At 36.9% G+C, this 21,515-nt stretch overlaps 1 protein-coding gene across 4 annotated transcripts in view; it reads left to right on the forward strand.

Moving 5' to 3' along the window:
* The window catches only part of GPRASP1 (G protein-coupled receptor associated sorting protein 1), a 42,623-nt gene that overhangs the window by 7,229 nt on the left and 13,879 nt on the right, over positions 1–21,515 (forward strand). For 3 of the 4 annotated variants that reach the window (XM_058712678.1, XM_058712675.1, XM_058712676.1), the window contains one exon: positions 9,464–9,504. The gene's annotated coding sequence lies outside the window, so the exon portion shown is untranslated. Of the gene's footprint in view, positions 1–8,742; positions 8,835–9,463; positions 9,505–21,515 lie in introns of those variants that run through there. The other variant, XM_058712680.1, reaches the window with a different exon arrangement.

The raw sequence follows: 21,515 nt of genomic DNA on the forward strand, positions 1-21,515 counted from the left end.
TCTGAATCCGGAGCCAGCATGTATACCTACTTTGTAACTCTGTAACCCCACACAGCCCTTACTAAAGTACATGGCCCATCCTAAACTTAAATTTGACTGTTGTCAGACACACCTGTCCCTTATCTATTCTGCTTTTTCAATTTGTGTAGGCCTCCTCCTGCCTTACCTTCATTCCTTACCCAACTAAGCCTTCATGGTCCATCACTTTCAACATGTTTCACATTTTTTCTTGTGGTAAAATATATATGTAATATGAAAGTTGCCATTTAGTGCACATGAAAGTGCACAATTTAGTGACATTAATTGCATTCACAGTGTGCCATCAATACTATTTCCAAACTTTTTCGTCTCCCAAAAGAGAAACTGAGTAACCATTAAGCAATAACTCTCAATTCCCCACTTCTTTCAGCCCCTGGTATTTCCCAATCTACTTTCTGTCTCCATAAATATGCCTATTCTAAATATTTCTTATAAATGGGTACATTTTTCATACAATATGTGTTTTTTTGTGTCTGGTTTATTTCACTTAACATGTTTTCAAAGTTTATCCATGTTGTAGCATGTATCAGAACTTTATCCCTTTTTAATAGCCAAGTATTGTTCAACTGTGTGTGTGTGTGTGTGTGTGTGTGTGTGTGTGCACCGCATTTTGCTTACCCATTCACTTGTTGATGGGCATTTAAGTTGTTTCCACATATTGGCTATTATAAATAATACTGCATTGAACATTGGTGAACAAGTATCTATTAGAATCTCTGCTTTGAAATTTTTTAAATATATACCTAGAACTAGAATTGCTGAGCCATATGGTAATTCTATGTTTAGCTTTTTGACGAACTGCCAAACTGTTTTCCATAGCAGCTACATCATTTTACATTTTCCAACAGCAACATACAGGGGTTCCAGTTTGTCCACATCCTTACCAACACTTGTTATTTTCCATTTTTTAATAGTTATCCTAGTAGGTGTGAAGTGGTATTTCATGGTGGTTTTCACTTGCATTTCCCTAATGACTAATGGTGTTGGGCATTTTTTCATGTACCTATCGGTTGTTTGCATATCTTCTTTGGAGTAATGTCTACCCAAGTTTTATTGTTGTTATATTGTAGTATTTCTTTATATTCAAGGTACAAGTCCCTTATTGGCTATATGACTTGCAAATATTTTCTTTTATTCTGTAAGATTTTTTAATGTTAATGATGTCCCTTGATGCATAAAAGTTTTTAATTTTTATGATATCCATTTTATCTATTTTTTGTGCTTTTGATTTCATATCTAAGAATCCATTGCCAAATCCAAAAGCTAGGAAGATTTATTCTTGTTTTCTTCTAAGAGTTTTATAGTTTTAACTTATGTTTAAGTCATTGATCCGTTTTGAGTTGATTTTTGCATATGGAATTAGGAAGGGGTCCAACTTCATTTTCTACATGTGGGAATCCACTTGTTTTAGCATCATTTGTTGAATAGACCAGTCTTTCTCCATTGAAGGTACTTGGCACTCTTCTCAAAATTAATTTGCTGTAGACATTATTGGTTTATTTCTGGACTCTTAATTCTGTTCCATTCATCTCTAGGTCTATCTTTATGCATGTACTACAAGATTTTGATTACTGTAGCTTTGTAGTAAGTTAAGAAATCAAAAAGTGTAAGTGTAAGTGCTCCAACTTTTCTTCTTTTTCAAAAAAAAATTTTTTTTTTAATCTGAATCCCTTTCCATTCGATATGAATTTTAGGATCAGCTTTTCCATTTACATCAAATAAGCCATTGGAATTTTGACAGAGATTGTATTGAATCTGTAGATTCCTTTGGGGGTATTGTCATGTCAACAATGTTAAGTCTTCTGGGGTCCCCGTGTGTCTCAGTTGCTTATGTGTACCACTCTTGGTTTTGGCTCAGGTCATGATCTTGTGGTTTCATGATTTCAAGCCCTGTGTCAGGCTCTGTGCTGGCAGCACAGTGCCTGCTTGGGATTCTATCTCTCCCCCTCTCTCTGCCCCTCCCCACTCGTGCTGTCTCTGTTTTTCAAAATAGATAAACTTAAAAAAATATTATCTTCCAATATATAATAATGGGATACCTTTTTATTCATGTAAATCTTTAATTCCTTTTAGCAATATTTTGTAGTTTGTGTACAAGGATTTCATCTCCTTGGTTACAATTATTCCTAGAGGATTTATTCTTTTATTTTTTTAAATGTTTATTTATTATGTTTGAGAGAGAAAGAGTGCAAGTGGGGGAGGGGTAGAGAGAGAGGGAGACACAGAATCTGAAGCAGATTCCAGGCTCCATGCTGTCAGCACAAAGCCCGACGCAGGGCTAGAACTCACAAATTGTGAGATCATGACCGGAACTGAAGTCGGACAATTAACCATCTGAGCCACCCAGGCGCCCCCAGTTTATTTTAGATACTATCGTAAGTGAAATTGCTTTCTTAATTCCGTTTGCAGATTATTCATTGCTGGTATATAGACTCATAACTGATTTTTGTGTGTTGATCTTTTGTGATTTTTGTGTGTTGTAACATGTAGCTTTGCTGAATTTGTTAACTTTAGTAGCTTTTTTGTGCATTCTTTGGGAATTTCTGTATAAAGGATTATGTCATCTACAAATAACAATACTTTTCTTTCTTCCTATTTGGATACATTTTATTTCTTTTTTCTGTCTAATTATTCTGGCTAGAACTTCTAGAACAATGTTAAATAACATTGGTGACAATGGACATGCTTGTCTTTTTCCTGAACTTAGGGGGAAAGTTTTTAGTCTTTTATTGTTGAGCATAATGTTAACTGTGGGTTTTTCATAAATGCTCTTTATCATGTTAAGGAAGTTCCCTTCTCTGCTTTATTTTCTGAATGTTTTTTACCATGAAAGAGTATCAGATTTACACAAAGGTCTTTTTTTTTTTTTTGCATCAAATGAGGTTATCATGTGGCTTTTATTGTTGTTCTATTAAGGTAATGTATTACACTATTCTAGTACATTGATGTATTACATTCATTGACTTTCAAATGTTTACCACTCTTGTATTCTTTTCTTTATGTTTTATTTATTTATTTTGAGAGAGAGAGTAAGCACACATGAGGGTGTGTGCACAAGTGGAAGAGGGGCTGAGAGAAGGAGAGAGAGAGAATGCCAAGCAGTCTCTGTACTGTCCTCACAGAGCCCAATGTAGGGTCAAACCCACGAATCATGAGATCATGACCTGAGCTGAAATCAAGAGTTGGTCACTTAACTGACTGAGCCATCTGGGTGCCCTACCATACTTGTATTCTTGGAGTAAATCCCACTTGGTCATGGTATATAATCCTTTTAACATGCTATGGGATTCCGTGTGCTAGTATTTTGTTGAGAATTTTTGCATCTATATCTCAAATCTATATTCATAAGGTCTCTAATGTTCTTTCCTTGTAACATCTTTATCTGGTTTTGGTATCAGGGTAATGGTGGCTTCATAAAATTAGTTAGGAAATGTTTACTCCTCTGTGTTTTGGAAAGTAGAATATTGGTGTTAATTCCATTTTAAATATTTGGTTCCAGTGAAATCATCTGGTCCTAGACTTCTTTTTTGGGAGGTTTCTAAGTACTGATTCTATCTCTTTAATATTTATGGATCTGTTGAAATTTTCTATTTCTTTTTAAGTCAGTTCAGGTAATTGTTGTGCTTTTAGGAATTTGTCAATTTTACCTACATTATATAATTTGTTTTGTACAATTATTTATAGTGTTCTCATATATTTCTTTAAATTTTTGTGTGGTTGGTAGTAGTGTCTCCACTTTCATTTCTGATTTTAGTTATTTGTGTCTTGTCTCTTATTTTCTTAGTCTAGTTAAAGGTTTGTCATTCTTGTTGATCTTTTCAAAGAACCAACATTTGTTTTTATTGATTGTCTCTACTATTTTTCTATTCTCTATTTCATTTGTCTCCACTCTAATCTTTATTATTTCCTTCCTTCTGCTAGGTTTGAGTTTTGTCTTCTTTTCCTAGTTTCTCAAGATGTAAAGCTAGGTAATTGATTTAAGAGTTTTTTTTTTTTAATGCAGACATTTATAGTTATAAATTCCCCTGTGAACACTGTCTTGCTGCATCCCTTAATATTTCCTATAATACTTTTTTCATTTTCATTCATCTCTAAGTATTTTATGATTTCCCTTGTGACTTCTTCTTTGACCTAATTGGCTGTTTAAGAGTCTGTTGTTTAATTTCCACATTGGTTAATTTTCTAATTTTCCACTGGAATTGGTTCTTAGCTTCATCTGTTGTGGTCAGTGAAGATACTTCATATGATTTCAATCATTGTATGTTTATTAAGACGTGTTTTGTGTCCTAACATGTCTGGAGAATGCTCCCTGTGCATTTGAGAAAAATGCGTATCCTGCTGTTGATTGGTGGATTATTCTACATAGGTCTAGTTGATTTATTTATTTATTTATTTTTATTTAAAAAAAATTAATGTTTATTTTTGAGAGTGAGAGAGACAGAGTGTGAGCAGGGGAGTAGCATAGAGAGAGGGAGACACAGAATCTGAAGCAGGCTCCAGGCTCTGAGTTGTCAGCACAGAGCCTGACATGGGACTCGAACTCATGAACCATGAGATCATGACCTGAACCAAAGTCACCCAACCGACTGAGCCACCCGGGTGCCCCAGGTATAGTTGATTTATGACACTGGTGAAATCCCCTGTTTTCTTTTTGATGTTCTGACCAAATGTTCTATCCATTGAGTGTGATGTTTGAACTCTCCAACTATTACTGTCTATAGAACTGTCTATTTCTCCTCTTAATTCTGTTAATGTTCGCTTCCTAGAGATTTTGCCTTCCTGATGATCTCTGCTCATTTTTTTAAATGTTTATTTATTTTTGAGAGAGAGAGAGAGAGAGAGTGTGTGTGTGTGTGTGTGTGTGTGTGTGTGTGTGTTTGAGCGGGGGAGGGGCAAAGAGAGAGGAAGACAGAGGACCTGAAGTAGGCTCTGCACTGATAGCAGCAAACCCAATGTGGGGCTCAAACTCACAAGCCATGAGATCATGACCTGAACTGAAGTTGGATGCTCAACTGAATGAACCATCCACACATCTGCTCTATTTTTAATCCCATTCTATCTATAGGTTCCTCTGTATCTGCATGGGAAAATATTTTTTTCCCCACTGGGAAAAATTATCTTTTCTTCAACTCTTAACTCCACACACTTTTCCACCTACCACCCTATCTTTGTCTACCCTTTCACAACAGTTTTTTTCTACATTTTTACATGATTTTTCTACTTTCTTATCTTCTACTCAGTCCTCACACAATTGCAATCTAGTTTCTTTCTCTAGTCTGTATTGAAACTGCAGTCAAAATCACCAAATCCCTCGTCTTCCCAAAAGAAAACAGACAATTTAATTTTGAAAATATTTTATTTAAACATACTGTTAGAGATTAATGCTATTTTTCCACTTTTTATGTATCTTTCAAGTGGTGGAAACTTCATTAGAATGACAACTCTGACATTTCTCTGCCCTCGCCCTTACTCATTCTTTTCTTTGCATTTTCCCTTTCTCTTGGAATTTTACCTTCTCACAGAGGCCTGTGCTGTGTCCTACTTTGGTTTTACATAATAAAGGGTTTATGTGTAGATGGAAATAGGACTGCAGTTTCCAACTGGGTGGGATATTGTAGCAAATTCTAGGATTTATTTTTAGTAACATTATTGTCATATTTGTCTGTATCAGATTTCTCAGTAGCAAAGATTCTTTTATTCCCCAGCTTTACAGAGATATTATTGACATGTCACATGTAAATTTAAGTTGTACAACATCATGATTTGATACACGTATATATTGTAAGATGATTATCACAGTAAGGTTAGTTAACACCACCAGTCCCTTACGTCATAACCAGTTTTTTTTCCTGTGGTGATAACATTTAAGATTTACTGTCTTAATACCTTTCATGTATACAATACAGTATTGTTAAATATAGTCACAATGCTGTACATTAGATTACCAAGATTGGAAGTTTGTACACTTTGACCAACATCTCCTCATCTCATCCACTCCCAGCCCCTGGCAACCACCATATTACTTTCTATTTCTATTAGTTGTTTTCTTATATTCCACATATAAGTGAGAACATAGAGTATTTGTCTTTGTCTGGCTCATTTCACATGATATAAAGCCTTCAAGGCCCATTGTTATTGTACCCCGAGGCAGGATTTCCATTTTTTATGGATGAATTATATTCTGTTGTATATACACCACATTTTAATTATCCATTCATCTGTCAGTGGACACTTAGGTTGTCTCCATGTCTTAGCTGTTGTTAATTCTCCAATGAATATGGAGGTAACGATATCTCTTTTGGCATAGTGATTTCATTTCTTTCAGATATATATCTGGAAGTGGGATTACTAGGTCATATGGTAGCTATATTTTTAATTTTTTGAGGAACTTCCATACTGTTTTCCATAGTGGCTGAACGTTTACCCTACCACCGTATGCACAGTGGTTTACTGTCACAAGTCTCCCTCTTAGACAGGCTTTTGTTGCATCCTACAAATTTTGGTATATTGTGTGTCCACTTTCATTTGTTTCAAGATATTTTTAAATTTCCCTTTTGATTTTACCTTTGATCCATTGGTTGTTCAAGAGTATGTTGCTTAATTTCCATTTATTTGTGAATTTTCAGGGTTTCCTCTTGTTGTCTTCAGCTTAAAGAACTCCTTTCATCATTTCTTGTAAGGAAGGTCTAGTGGTGATGAATTGCCTCAGCTTTTGTTTTTTTGGAAAATTATTTATCTCTCATTTATGAAAGACAACTTTGCTGGGTAATGTATTCTTGGTTGGCAGTTTTTTTTTTCTTTCAGCACTTTGAATATATCACCCCACTCTCTCTTGGTTTGTAAGATTTCCACTGAGAAATCCACTGGTAGCATTATGGAGGTTCCCTTGTAAGTTACAATCTTATCTTTGCTGCTTTTAAGATTCTGTCTTTGTCAGGGCAGCTAGGTGGCTCAATTGGTTGAGTGTCTGCCTGTTGATTTTGCCTCAGGTCATGATCCCAGAGTCATGGGATTGAGCCCCATGTTTTGCTCCATGCTGAGCATGGAGCCTGTTTGGGATTTTCTCTCTCCTTCTGCCCCTCTCCCCTGCTCTATTTCTAAAAGAAAAAAAAAGATTTTCTTTTTGTCTTTGACAATGACAAAGTGCCCTTGAATTTGAGACAATTTATTATAACGTATCTTAGAAAAGCTTGTTTTAGGTTGAAAATTGGGTTACCTATGACCTTCATGAAATTGTATGTCCAAATCTCTTCCCAAATTTGGCAGCTTCTTAGCCATTGTTTCTTTATTTTTTAAATTTATTTACAAATTTTTATTTATTTATTTATTTATTTATTTACTTTTGAGAGAGAGACAGAGACAGAGACAGAGCACAAGCAGGGGAGGGGCAGAGAGAGAGGGAGACACAGAATCCGAACCAGGCTCCAGGCTCTGAGCTGTCAGCACAACACAGAGTGAGGCTAGAACTCACAAACCAGGAAGTAATGACCTGAGCCAAAGTCAGATGCTTAACCAAGTGAGCCACCCAGGCACCCCAAAGCCGTTGTTTCTTTCAATTAGATTTCTTCTCCTTTCTCCCTCTCTTTTTATGGGATTCCAATAACGCAGATATTTTTTTTTCTTTTAATGCTATCCCCTAATTCATGTAGTATTTCTTCACTCTATTTCATTATACTTTTGTTTTGCTCTTTTTACTGAAAGATTTCAAATGACCTTCAAATGTCTTCTTGTTCACTAATTCTGCTTGGTTGAGTCTGCTGTTGAAGCCGTTTTGAATTCTTCAGTTCATTCAATGTTTTCTTCAACTCTAGAATTTCTATTTGGTTTTTAATGGTCTCTGTATCTTTATTGAACTTCTCATTTTGTTTATGCATTTTTCTCTAATTTCATTTACTTGTCTGTGTTTTCATATAACTCACTGAATTTAAGAGGATTATTCTGAATTCTTTGTCAGACAGTTCATAGATCTGTTTCTGTAGGATCATTGAAGTTTTATTAGTTTCCTTTGATGAAGTCATGTTTCCTTGATTATTCATGATCCTTGTGGCCTTGATTTAGTGCCTGCACATTTGAGGAATTAGAATCTCTTCTAGTCTTTATAGACTGCTTCTACAGACAAAGCCCATCACCAATCAACCCATCCAGAGATTCTGGATAGGCCATCTCGTGGTGTCCATGGTGGGCTTTCTGCTGGGCTCTATGTGGGCAGGTCTGGTGCCTTGGTCAGGAAGTGGGCAGGCATCATGTTTGTGTACATGGGGATTGGCCTGTTACCTGGATCCAAGGAGGCAGGCCTGGAGCCTAGGGTCACTGGGGCCTAATAGGCACCAGGGACCACTGGAGTGGGCCTGATGTCTCAGTACACAGGGACCAGTCCTATACTGGGAAAAGCTGTGAGCCTGGTTTCATAGGAGCCAGCCTGAAGGCTGGCGCCATTGTGGCTTATCTGGTGCTGGGGCAGGCTAGGCCCCTGGCACCTGGGTATGTGGGAGCTGTCCTTGAGGCTGCACCACAGAGGCTGGCCTGATGCTAGGGCAGGCTGAGAGCCTGGGTCCATAGGAGCTTGCCTAGAGTTAAGTCTGCAGGGGCTGGTCTGCAACTGGGGTGGGTCAAAGACTGGGTCTGGAGTATCCAGCCTGGTGTTGGGCCCAGATGAGAGCCTGAATTCATAGTAGCTAATTGGTTTCCTTAGGTGACAGGAACTACCTGGGCTGTGGGAGCTGGCAAGCACAAGGATGTGTTGGGTGCCTGGGCCACAAAGTCATTCCAGGCCTCAGGAGTCAGCCAACATTGTGGTAAGCCAAGAACCTGGGTTTGCAGTAGCCTTCCATGAGTATGGGCCCACAGATGCCATGCTAGACCATTGGGGCTGATTATTGCCAGGGTGAGCCAGAAGTCTGAGTTCATGAGAACCCTCTGGGATCCAGGTTCCACAGAAGCCACCCGAAGCCACAGGAGTTGGCAAACACCAGGATGAGTCAGAGGCTTGGGCTTAGGGAAGCCCCCAGGAGCCTGATGCTCTAGGATCTGTCTGGGGCCATGGGAGCCACTTGGGCATGCTGGAGCCAATAGGTACTGGGATGAGCCAGGAGCCTGTGTTTGCAGTAGCTAATGGGAAGCCTGGTATCATGGGAGATGCCTAAAGCTGTGGAGCTGGTAGGCACTGCAGTGAACTAAGGTCCTGGATTTGAGGGAGCCTGTAGAGAGACACCTGGGGCCTTAAGAGTTGAACTTGTGCTGGGACAGTCTGACTTGGGAGTCTGTGGTGAAGTTGGAAACTCACTTCATTCTCCATTTCCTGTGGGAACACATTCTCTCTCCATCCTGGGATACTGCTTCTTGGGGGAGAGGTGATGGAATTAATGTGAATCTATCTTTCCTACCCTTCTCAACACATCTTTTCTTATTTCTGTGCTTCACCCAGGTGCTGTCATCTCTCAAGTGGAATCCTTGGCTCCTTTGAAGGTATTTTTGTGCATGGATAGTTATTCAAGTTGGTATTTCTGAGGTGGTTGAGCACTAGGAAGCCCTATGCATCTTTTTTGCTGACATCAGTCCCTGCTTTATTAATTTTTACTCATGTTATCTAGAGCATGGGTAGGGGGAAAGGATAGGTATTTATTTCATTCCACAAACCCTTACATGTGCATTATCTTAATACATTCTAGTTTAAAAAAATGAACATCATAAAGACTTCTTTGAATGCAACTTCAATCCTTTTCCCCTTCCTAAAGGCAACAAAAATTGCCAATTTCTAGAACTTTTCAATGCATTGCCTGCAAACAAAGATATGCAAGTATCCTGAGGATTTTTAAAGTATTAAATTTTATCATAGTTTATGTGTTATTCTGAAACATTTTTTTCAGTAGTATGTCTTAGAGATTTTTCCATGTAAGTATATATCTCTTTCCTCTTAGTGCTGTATCATATTTCATAGTATTGCAGTATCATTTTTGCTTCTCTGGGTGATTCTGAGTAGTCTTCTGGGTCATAGGTACTTTCCATTTTAATAGACGTTTGAAATCTCCTTAGAAAGGGATTATATCATTTGAGAGTCCTTGGTTCCCACACATCCACCAACAATTCTGACTGTTTACATATTTAAACATATCTGCCAATCTGATAGATGAAAAATGGTATCACTTTGTTTTAATTTAAATTTTGCTAATATTGAAGAAAATATAAAAACTCCATTAACTCACAGAAAAGAATCAGATGAGGAAAATGAATTTTCTCTTTAACAAAATGCAACTTAATTTTTTAAGAAGCTAAATGCTTCTTAGCAGCTTTTGGGGGGCTGTGGAAAAGTCTGAAAAAAACATTTTTTTTCACAAACTTAAGATTCTTAAGACATGCAAAGAAAAATAAACATTCTTATAGTGCTAATAAATGTGAGAGTTTACTATTATGAGTTCTAAGATCTTTTAGTATTTTAATTGTTTCAATTATGTGGATATTATGTTCAGATAATTATGTCATTAATATAAGTCATCAAAAAGTAGTGTAATAAGTGATGATTTAGCAGTAAGATTACTAAACTTTTCTAAAGAGAAAGGACACAAGGGGAAATTATCAACTTATTTATATGTGAGGCAGAATAGAAGGAGAGGTGAAACTTAAAAGCTGACAGTAGTCAAAGATCAAAAAGTGGAGCCAGCTTTTTTGTTACACAGACTATAAAATATCTGTTTTGTTTACCAGTCATAACTGTCATAACTAGAAGCATATACACATAGGTTTCCATTGTGATTGAAGCAAAATGTCAATTTTGGTTGATCAAATTTCTCTGAAATATATACTTTTGTTCTGGCATCTTTGTCCCAAAAACTAAATGTACAAGTATACCCTTGAGTTGCAAGGATTCAATAAATCAATGGCATGGATATCTTGAGTAATTCAAATATTGACCCCATTACATCAATAACAAGGTTTGGCAATTAATATAATGAATACCATGTATTTTCCTTTAGAACTTTTTAGAGCAAAGCTATTAGGCTTACTCAATTTGGTTTTAAAAGTAGTGATATGTTTGAAATGATACCATCAATAAAGTAAAAAGATGACTCACAGCATAGGAGAAAGTATTTGCAAATTATATATATGATATGGGTCTAGTACCCATAATATTTATTTATTTTGAAAGAGAGAAAGGGAGAGAGTGTGCATGCATGCATGAGGAGGGCAGGGGTGAGGGAGATACAGAGTCCCAAGCAGGCTTCACACTCAGCTCAGTGTGGAGTCTGATGCGGGGCTTGATCTCACAACTGTGACTTCATGACCTGAGCCCAAATCAAGAGTCAGGATGCTCAACCGACTGAGCCCACCCAGATGCTCCTATATTTGGTCTTTATCCATGATTCCTGGCTCCCAGCTCCCAGAAACTCTTGGAATTTCCTGAGTGATAAGAGCAATGGGGGCATCTTTTGTCATAGTACTTGGTCTCTTGTCCTCAGTTCCTGAACTCCACTTAAGAGCCATTAACATGAAATGGGTGTCATGTTATTTATAACAAGCACTTTTTTTTTTTTTATCACAATTGGGTTTATGTTAACAAAGTGACTTTTAGAAAGCACCTAAGGATGGTGGCTGGTTTCAGGGGAACCAGCCCTGTGGTAGAAGGTTGGAACTTTCAGTCCAACCCCCTACCCTCACATCCCACCCCTACCTCCTGGAAGAGGAGAGGGCCTGGAAGTTGAATCAGTCCCCAATGACAAATAATTTAATCAATCATGCCTACATAATAAACCATCCAGAAAGACGGCTCAGAGAGCTTCTGCATTGGCAAACACATGAAGATTCTGGGATACTGGAGCACTGGGAGAGCACATGGAAGCTCTGCACCCATTCCCCATACTTTGCCCTATGCATTACTTCCATCTGGTTGTTAATGAGTTATATCCTTTTATGAAAAAATGGTAATCAAATAAATAAAATGTTTCTATGAGTTCTGTGAGCTGCTCTAGCAAATTAATCAAATTTAAGGAGGGAGTTGTTGGAACCTCCCATCTATATAGCCTGTCAGTTGGAAGCAGATATGGTAATCTGGACTTGAGACTGGCATTCAAAGGTGAGGGGCGTACTGTTGTAGGACTGAGCCCATAACCTGTGGGGTCTGATGCTATTTCCACGTAGATAGTGTCAGAATTGAGGTGAATTGTAGGGCACTCTGCTGGTGTCCAAGCATTTCTTACTGGTGTGGGATTCCCTCCCTCCACACACACATTGGAATTGCTGCCAGAATACCTTTATTTTGAAATTAGGAGGAATGGGTGCCAATTTACTTTTCTTTTTAAGATTATTTTGTTTATTTGGGATCCCTTGAGATTCCATATGAATTTTAGGATAGATTTTTCTATTTTTGCAGAATATGTCATTGGGACTTTGATAGAGATAGCTGTGGATCTAATAGATCATTTTGGGTAGTATTGAAATCTTAGCAATGTTAAATCTTACAGTTGATGATCATGAGATGTGTTTCCATATTTATATCTTTAAATTTGTTTCAGCAATGTTTTGTAGTTTTCAGTGTACGGTCTTTGGTCTAATTCATTGTATTCTTATGTATTGTGTTCTTTTGATGCTATTGTAAATGAAATGGCTTTTGTAATTTATTTTTTATTTTATTTCATTTTATTTTTTAATGTTTATTTTTGAGAGAGAGAGAGAGAGAGAGCACATGGAGGTGGATGGGGGGGCTGGGGCAGAGGGAGGGATGGGCAGAGGATCCAAGCGGCTCTTGCTGACAGCAGAGAGCCAGATGCAAGGCTTGAACTCAAAATCAGAAGTCAGACTCTTAACCGACTGAGCCATCCAGGCGCCCCTCTTAATTTTTTAGATTGTTCATTGTTATTGTATAGAAAAGCAACCAATTTTTGTGTGTTGATATTGAATCTTGCAACTTTGCTGAATTTGTATATTAGCTTTAAGATATTTTTGCAGAATCTCTGGAGTTTTCTACATATATGCCATCCATGTGAGCACAGATCATTTTATTTCTTCCATTACACTTTAGGTTCCTTTTATTTCTTTGTCTTTACTTGTTACAGCTGAAACCTCTAATACTACAATAAATATAATTGGGGAATGTGGACATCCTTGACTTGTCTTTCATAAAGAAAAAGGTTTTAGTCTTTGACTATTGAATATGATGTTTAGATGTGGGCTTTTCATATATGGCCTTTATTCTCTTGAGGATATTTCCTTCTATTCCTGGCTTCTCAAGTGTTTTGATGAAAGGGTGTTGAATTTTGTCAAGTGCTATTTCTACATGAATTGAGATGATATGTTTTTTGCCTTCATTTTGTTAATGTGGTGTGTTGCAGTAAATGATTTTTCTATGTTGAATCACCCTTAAATTCCAGAAGTAAACACCAATTGGCCATGATATAGAATTCATTAAATTATGCTGCTGAATTTGTTTTTTTAGCATTTTGTTGGAGAATCAACATCAATTTGCGTCAATATTATAAAACATACTTGACAATAATTTTCTTTCCTTGCATTGTCTTTCTCTGACTTTGATACCAGGGTAATGCTGGCTTATTGGAATTTTAGGAAGTGTTCCCTTCTCCATTTTTTGGGAAAAATTTGAGAAGATTTGCTGTAATTCTTTTACTGTTAATTAGTAGTAGTGAAGCCATCTGGTTCAGGGTGATTTTTTTTTGGAGGGAGGAGGTATTTGATTACTTATTCAATATTTATTTATTTATTTATTTATTTATTTATTTATTTATAGAGAAAGAGAGAGAGCAAGCCTGAGTCAGGGAGAGGGGCAGAGGGAGGGAGGGAGAGAGAGAGAGAGAGAGAGAGAGAGAGAGAGAGAGAGAGAATCTTAAGCAGGTTCCATACTCAGCATGGAACCCTATTTGGGGCTTGATCCCATGACCCTGGGATCATAACCTGAGCTGAAATCAGGAGTCAGACACTCAACGAACTGAACCACCTAGGTGCCCCAATTCAATAATAGGTCTATGAACATTTTATATTTTTTCATGATTCAGTCTTCTAAGTTGTGTGTTTGTATGAGTATTTTAATTTCCCCTAGGTTATTCTATTTGTTTAGTTTACAATTGTTTATTGTATCCCTTTATAATGCTTTTTATTTCTGTGAAATTGGCAAGGTTTCCATTTTCATTTTTGATTTTAGTAATTTGAGTCTTCTCTCTTTTTATCTTAGTTAATCTAGCCACAAGTTTGTCAAGTTTTTTGATCTTTTGAAGAACTAAGTTTTGGTTTCATTGATTTTCTTTATTATTCTCCTATCCTCTATGTTTATTACTTTCTTTCATCTTTTGACTCTGGGTTTCATTTGCTATTCTTTTTCTAATTCCTTTAAGGTATATGGTTTAGTTGTTGGTTTGAGATCTGTTTTTAATGTAAGTAATTAGTAGTATATTACTGCTTTTGCTGCATCCCATAGGTATAGGTATGTTTTAACTTTCACTTTCTGTTATTTTCTAATTTCCTTTGTGATTTCTTCTTTGGCCTGTTGGTTGTTGAAGAGTGTATTATTTAATTTTCACATATTTACCAAGTTTACAATTTTCCTTCCATTATTGGTCTTTAGTTTCATTCCAGTGTGATCAGAAATGGTACTTTATAGGAGTGTCTGGGTGGCTCAGTCAGTTAAGCATCCAACTTTGTATGATTTCATCCTTTTTAAAAATATTAAGACTCTTTTGTGATATAACATATGGTCTATTCTGGAGAATATTCCATGTGTACTTGTGAAAAATGTGTATTCTGCTGTTATTGGATGGCATGTTTTGTATATTTCTATTAGATCCAATTGGTCAATAGTATTACTTAAGTCCTCTGTTTCTTTATTGATCCTCTGTCTGGTTTTCTATCCATTACTGAATGTGGGGTTACTGATGCCTTTAACCATTACTTTTAAACTGTCCATTTCTCCTGTCAATTTTGTAATTTGTTAATATATTTGGAAATCTGATGTTTTGTGCATATGTTCATAATTGTCACATCTTCTTAGTGAATTGGCCCTTCATTTTCAATATAAAATGTACTTTGTCCCTTCTAAGTCTTTGACTGAGTTTCTTAGTTTTTTATTGCTCCCGTAACAAGTTACTACAAATATTGTTGCTGAAAACAACATGAATTTATTACGTCAGTGTTCTGTAAGTCAAAATTCCAAAATTAGTCTTACTAGGCTAAAGTGAAGGTATCAACAGGGCTGAGGTTGTGAGAGGAGAATCTGTTTCCTTGCCTTTTTAAAAATGTTTATTTTGAGAGAGAGAGAGAGAGTGTGAGGTGAGAGAAACACATAGAGAGTGAGAGAGAGAATCCCAAGTATTCTCTGTGCTCTCAGTGCAGAGCCTGGCACAGGGCTTGATTCCATGAACTGTGAGATCATGACCTGAGCCAAAATCAAGAGTCAGATGCTTAACTGGCTGAGCCACCCAGGCACCCCTTCCTTGCCTTTTTTGAACATTATAGTCTGCCTGCATTCCTTGACTCATGGCTCTTTCCTTGCACCACTTTAACCTTTGATGCCATTGCCCTATCTCTGTCTTCTGTCTTTCACCTTCTTGTCTCTGTTTTAAGGATCCTGCACTTACATTGGGTCTATCTGCATAATCCAGGATAATCTTCCCATCTCAAGAGCCTTAACTTAATTACATTAGCAAAGTAGCTTTTTGCCCTGTAAAATAACATACTGATAGGTTTCAGCCATCAGGACATTGACATATTTGGGGGGGGGGCATTATTCAGCCTGCCACACCACTTACAGTAAAGGCAGTAGTCACAGAAACAGTAAAGCAAGTTCCAGATGGGAAATAAATGCTGTGGTAAAGCAGGCTACTCATATACCTTGAGTTTGGGGCATTTTATGGACATCTTTTGTAGACTTCCAACCAATCATCACCATGTCACCATCCATGAATTCGTAAAGGGTATTTTATAATAAGTAAAACATAGATGAGTGTCAGACTCCCCAGATTTCCATAACAAAGTGAAATTTGGCCACTGTAAGTTTCACCTCACCATGAATGATAGGACAACTTGGAAACATGTCCTGTGATAGAGTTCCTAAAATATGATAAGGGTTCATTTTAACACTCTTTTTCCCATGAGCTGTCCCCAAATTCATATATTGAAGCCTTAAACTCTGGTATCTTAGAATGTGATTATATTTGGATACAGGGCATTCAAATAGGTGATTAAATTAAAATGAGGCTATTGGACTGGGGCCTAACCCATTCTGACTGGTGTCCTTATAAAAAGTAGATTTGAACACACAGAGAGACACCAGACATGCATGCACACAGAGGAAAGACCATGTGAGGACATAGCAATAAGGTATTTATTGAAAGCCAAGAAAGAGCCCTCAGGAGAACTAAAACGTGCTGACACCTCAATCTTGGACTTCTAGCATCCAGAACTGTGAGAAAATAAATTTCTGTTGTTTAAGCCGCCCAGTCTGTAGTATTTTATTATGGTAGCCCCACCAAACTAATACATACTCAAACTTCTATTTATTGGCTCAATATCTTACATCAGCTTAAGAAAAAAGAAGCTTCATCCTTATGGTAAATGTATTGAATTTTGTGAAAGCTTTATTAAAATTCTAAACTGTATACTGGGGCGCCTGGGTGGCGCAGTCGGTTAAGCGTCCGACTTCAGCCAGGTCACGATCTCGCGGTCCGGTCCGCGAGTTTGAGCCCCGCGTCAGGCTCTGGGCTGATGGCTCGGAGCCTGGAGCCTGTTTCCGATTCTGTGTCTCCCTCTCTCTCTCTGCCCCTCCCCCGTTCATGCTCTGTCTCTCTCTGTCCCAAAAATAAAAATAAAAAACGTTGAAAAAAAAAATTTAAAATAAAAAAAATTCTAAACTGTATAAATCTTAGCAAACCTACAACTTTTTTTTAGTATTATTTTCCAGTTTGGAAGTATACACATGAGCTTTCCACCTGTTTTAGTTGGCAGAATAGTGGAAAAAAAACACTGGGTGTGACACTTTCACCTTAACTTACACAAAATATTATCTCCCAACAAAATAGTCTAAATATTTTTAGTGGGGTGCTTCTTAGTCTATTTGGTCAATAATAGAAGCATAAAGCATAATAACTCTCCTCAGATTTTAAATTATGGTGCAAACTGATCTGATTTACATAATCACCAACAAAAAAGCACCTCAGAGATCCAGAGACATTTATATACTCAGCATATATTTATTGAACAGTCTATTGTGTGCCAGGCCCTGTTTCTAGGGAATATAGCATAGAATAAGATAAAGTGCCATACTCATGGAGCTTACATATAAGAATGGAAGGAAACAGATAATAAGAAAGTCAATATATAAAATATACATTATAATATTAAATAGTGATAAATGCTATGCATAAAAATAAAACAAAGTATGAGGATAAAGGATATTTGAAGGGGCAATACTATTTTAGATCAGATAATCAGAGAAATTCTCTCCAAGCAACTACCTGAATGAAATGAGAGAATGGACCATGAAACTTATCTTAGGGGAAAGTATTATAAGCACTGGGAAACAACAAATGCAGAGCCCCTTGGGTAGGGATATGCTTGGTTTTTTCAGGAAACAACAAGGAGGCTAGTGTAGCTCAAATGGAGCAATCAATGGAAGAATGGTTGAACATGAGTTTAGAGTGGTAGCCAGGGACCAGATCTTGTGAGATATTGTAAGCCATGGAAAGAAGGTTGGATATTATTCTAAGGGTTATGGAGACCCATTAGAGAATTTTGACAAGGGGCTCAGCATGATATGACTTATGTTGTTTTTTTTTTAAGTTTTAATGTTTATTTTTGAGAGAGAAAAAGAGAGTGATTCGGGGAGGGACAGAGAGGGAGACACAGAATCTGAAACAGGCTGCAGGCTCTGAGCTGTCAGTACAGAGCCTGACACAGGGCTCAAACCGTGAGATAATGACCTGAGCCGAAGTTGGACGCACAACCGACAGCCACCCAGGTGCCCCAATATGACATGTTTTTTTAAGGATAAGCCTGGCTAGTGTGAAGAGAATGGACCCTACGGAAATAAGAATGAAAACGGTGAAAATTTTGGAGTTAGGAAGCAATTGCAGTGGTCTAGGTAATATATGGAAGTGGTTTGGACTAAGTTGTTAGCTGTGGATATGGTGATAAATATCCATCTTTGGCATATATTTTGGAGGTAGAGCCAATGGATGTTGTGGATGGATTTAATATAAAGTAAGAGAAAAAGAGGAATTGGTGATTCTGAAGCTGAACAACTGAGTGAGTAAAGATATCATTTATTGAGATGGGTGAAGACTGGGAGGAGAAGGTTTTGGGGGAAGGTCAGGAGCTCAGGTTATGACACATTGAATTTGAGATGCCTTTTATATATACACATGGAGATGAAAAGTTTTTGAGAGAGATCAGATTAGAGAGAAATTTGAGAGTCATCAAGGTACAGATGGTCTTTATTTCTTTTTCTTTAACTTTGTTTATTTTGAGAGAGATAAGAGTCAAAGACAGAGCAGGGGAGGGGCAGAAAGAATCAGAGAGAGAGAGAGAATCCCAAACAGGCTCCACGCTGACAGCACAGAGCCCGATGTAGGGCTTCATCTCATGAATCATGAAATCATGAGTTGAGCAGAAATCAAGAGTCAGACACTTAACCGACTAAGCCACCCAGGCGCCCCCAGATGGTATTTAAAGCCATGAGACTTAATGAGATCACTAAGGAATATAGATAGTGTATGTAGTAAGGGAATAGGTCCAAGGATTGAGCTCTAGGACATTACAATATTGAGATACAGAGGATGACAATGAACTAGCAAAAGCAACAACAAAAAAAAGAAAGCTAAAAATATGCAGTCAGGAGTAGCCACTAAAGTAGGAGAAAAACCAGGAGAATATAATATCCTGGAAGCTAAGTAAAGATATTTCAAAAAGGGAGTTTTTAACCTTGCCCAACATAGCTGATAGGTAAGGTGACCAAATATCCCTATTTTCCCAAGACAATCCCAGTTTATGGCTTTTGTATTTGTTAACACCCTTTTTACTCTCAGAAGTGTTTATTTGAATGATAAATTATATGGTCACTTGGATGATAGATCAAGATGAGGATTGAGGATTGATTATTGGATTTACCAACATAGAGATCATTAGCATTCTTGATGAGCAGTTTCAATGGAGCAATGAAAGTTCATTGGATGTTGGAAATGAAAGAATAGAGTCATATCAAAAAAAAATGAGGAGACAGTGTCAATATGCTAACTACAAACCACTATTCTGAAGAATTTTGCAGCAAAAAAAAAGGGGTAGTGGCTATAGAATGATGTGAGGTAAAGGAAGAATTTTGCTTTTAAGGTAGGAGATAGTACAGTATGTTTGTTGATGGGGACATTTCACTTTCTAGAAAGGGAAATGTTTATGATAAAGGAGAGAGAGAAGAAAATTTTGGAACAATGACCTTGAATAGAAGAGATGGGGCATCATCCAGTGGATACATTTAGAGGCTGGCTTTAGATAGGAGCATGGCCAGTTCATTCACAAAACATTAGAAGAGGCAGAATTTATGGGCACAGATGCAAGTGGTGAGTAGGCATGGTGGTAGGAGTTTGTGGAAGTTCTCTTCAATTTGCTTTCATTTGTTCAATGGGATAAACAAGGTCACCAGCTGAGATAGGAAAGTAACTGGGGTCTGAGGAGAGAAGACAAGGTGTGATATCTTTTTTTTTATTAAGGTAAAATATATGTGGCATAAAATTTTACATTTTTAAGTGAACAATTAAGTGGCATTAATTACATGCACAGTTATACATCCATTACCACTATTTCAAAAGTTTTTATCATTTGTTATGGGTCGAATTATGTCCTCAAAAAAGATGTGTTAGAGTCCTAACATACACAAACATCAACTCAAGTTGGATTAAAGACTTAAACATGTGACCTGAAACTGTAAAAGTCCTATACAAAAGCATAGGGGGAAGTCTTCTTGATATTGGTCTTGGAAGTGCTCTCTTGGATATAGCACTGAAGCCACAGGCAACAAAAGTCAGAATAGACAAATGAGATTACACAAACTAAAAAAAAAAAAGAAAAACTTATGCATCTAAAAGAAACTTATGTACCTTAAAGGAAATAATCAACAGAATGAAAATGCAAACTACAGAATGAGAGAAAATGGGCGGCCAATACCCAAAATATATAAAGAATTCCCACAACTCATTAGCAAATAAATGAAGTATGAAAAATAGGCAAAGGGCTTGAATAGACATTTCTCTAAAGAATACATACAAATGGCCATCAGGTATATGAATAGGTGCCCAACATCGCTAACCAGTACAGAAATGCAAATCAAAACCAAAATGAGATATTACCTCATACCTATTAGGATGGCTGTTATCAAAAAAGAAAATCACAAGTGTTAGCAAGGATTTGAAGGAATTGGAATACTTATGCATTGTTGGTGGGAATTTAAAATGGTGTATATAACCTGGTGCAGCCACTATAGAATACACCAGCAATTCCATGTCTGAGTATACATATATCCAAGAAAATTGAAATCAGGATCTCAAAGGGATTTTTGCTCTCTCATATTTATTTCACCATTATTCACAATATCCAAGATAAGGAAACAACCCAAGTGTCCATTGACAAATGGACAAAGAAATTGTGGTATATATAGAATTGAATATTATTTAGCCTTAAAAAAGAAGGAAATCCTGTTATTTGAGACAGCATGGATGAACCTGTAGGACATTATGCTAAGTTAAATTAGGCAGTAACAGAAGGACAAATACTACATGATTCCACATCATGATTGTGATATAGTCCATATATGTGTGGTATCTAAAATTGCCCACTCTATTTGAGTGGTGGTTGCCAAGGGTTGGGGGGAGGAAGAAATGAGGAATTGTTGGACAGGTATAAAGCTTCAGTTATGCACAATGAATACATCCTAGAGATCTGTACATCATAATGCCCATACTTAACAATACAGTATTATGCACTTAAAATTTAGTTAAGGTAGATCTTGTGTTATGTGTTCTTACAACTACAGCAGCAGCAACAACAACAACAACAACAACGGGGCACAAGTAAACTTTTGCAAGTGGTAAATATGTTGTGATGATGGTTTCATGAGAGTATGCGTATGTTCAAACTTATCAAATTGTATATGTTAAATATATGCAGTTTTTAATGGGTCAGTTATATCTCAATAAAGCTATTTTAAAAAGTCATCATTACACTTAAGGTCATCAAGTTTTCTCCTATGTTATCTTCTAGGAGTTTTATAGTTTTGCGTTTAATATTTAGCTCTGTGATGTTTTGAGTTAATTGTTGGAAGGTGTAAGGTCTGTGTTTAAATTAGGTTTCTTGCAGTTGGATGCTCATTTCTTCCAGCACCATTTGTTGAATACACCACCTTTACTCCATTATATTGCCTTTGCTCCTTTGTCAAAGATTAATTGACTGTATTTATGTCAGTATATTTCTGGACTCTCTATTCCATTGATGTA

This window comes from Neofelis nebulosa, chromosome X (genome assembly GCF_028018385.1).
Source record: "Neofelis nebulosa isolate mNeoNeb1 chromosome X, mNeoNeb1.pri, whole genome shotgun sequence".
NCBI classification, from domain to species: Eukaryota; Metazoa; Chordata; class Mammalia; order Carnivora; family Felidae; genus Neofelis; species Neofelis nebulosa.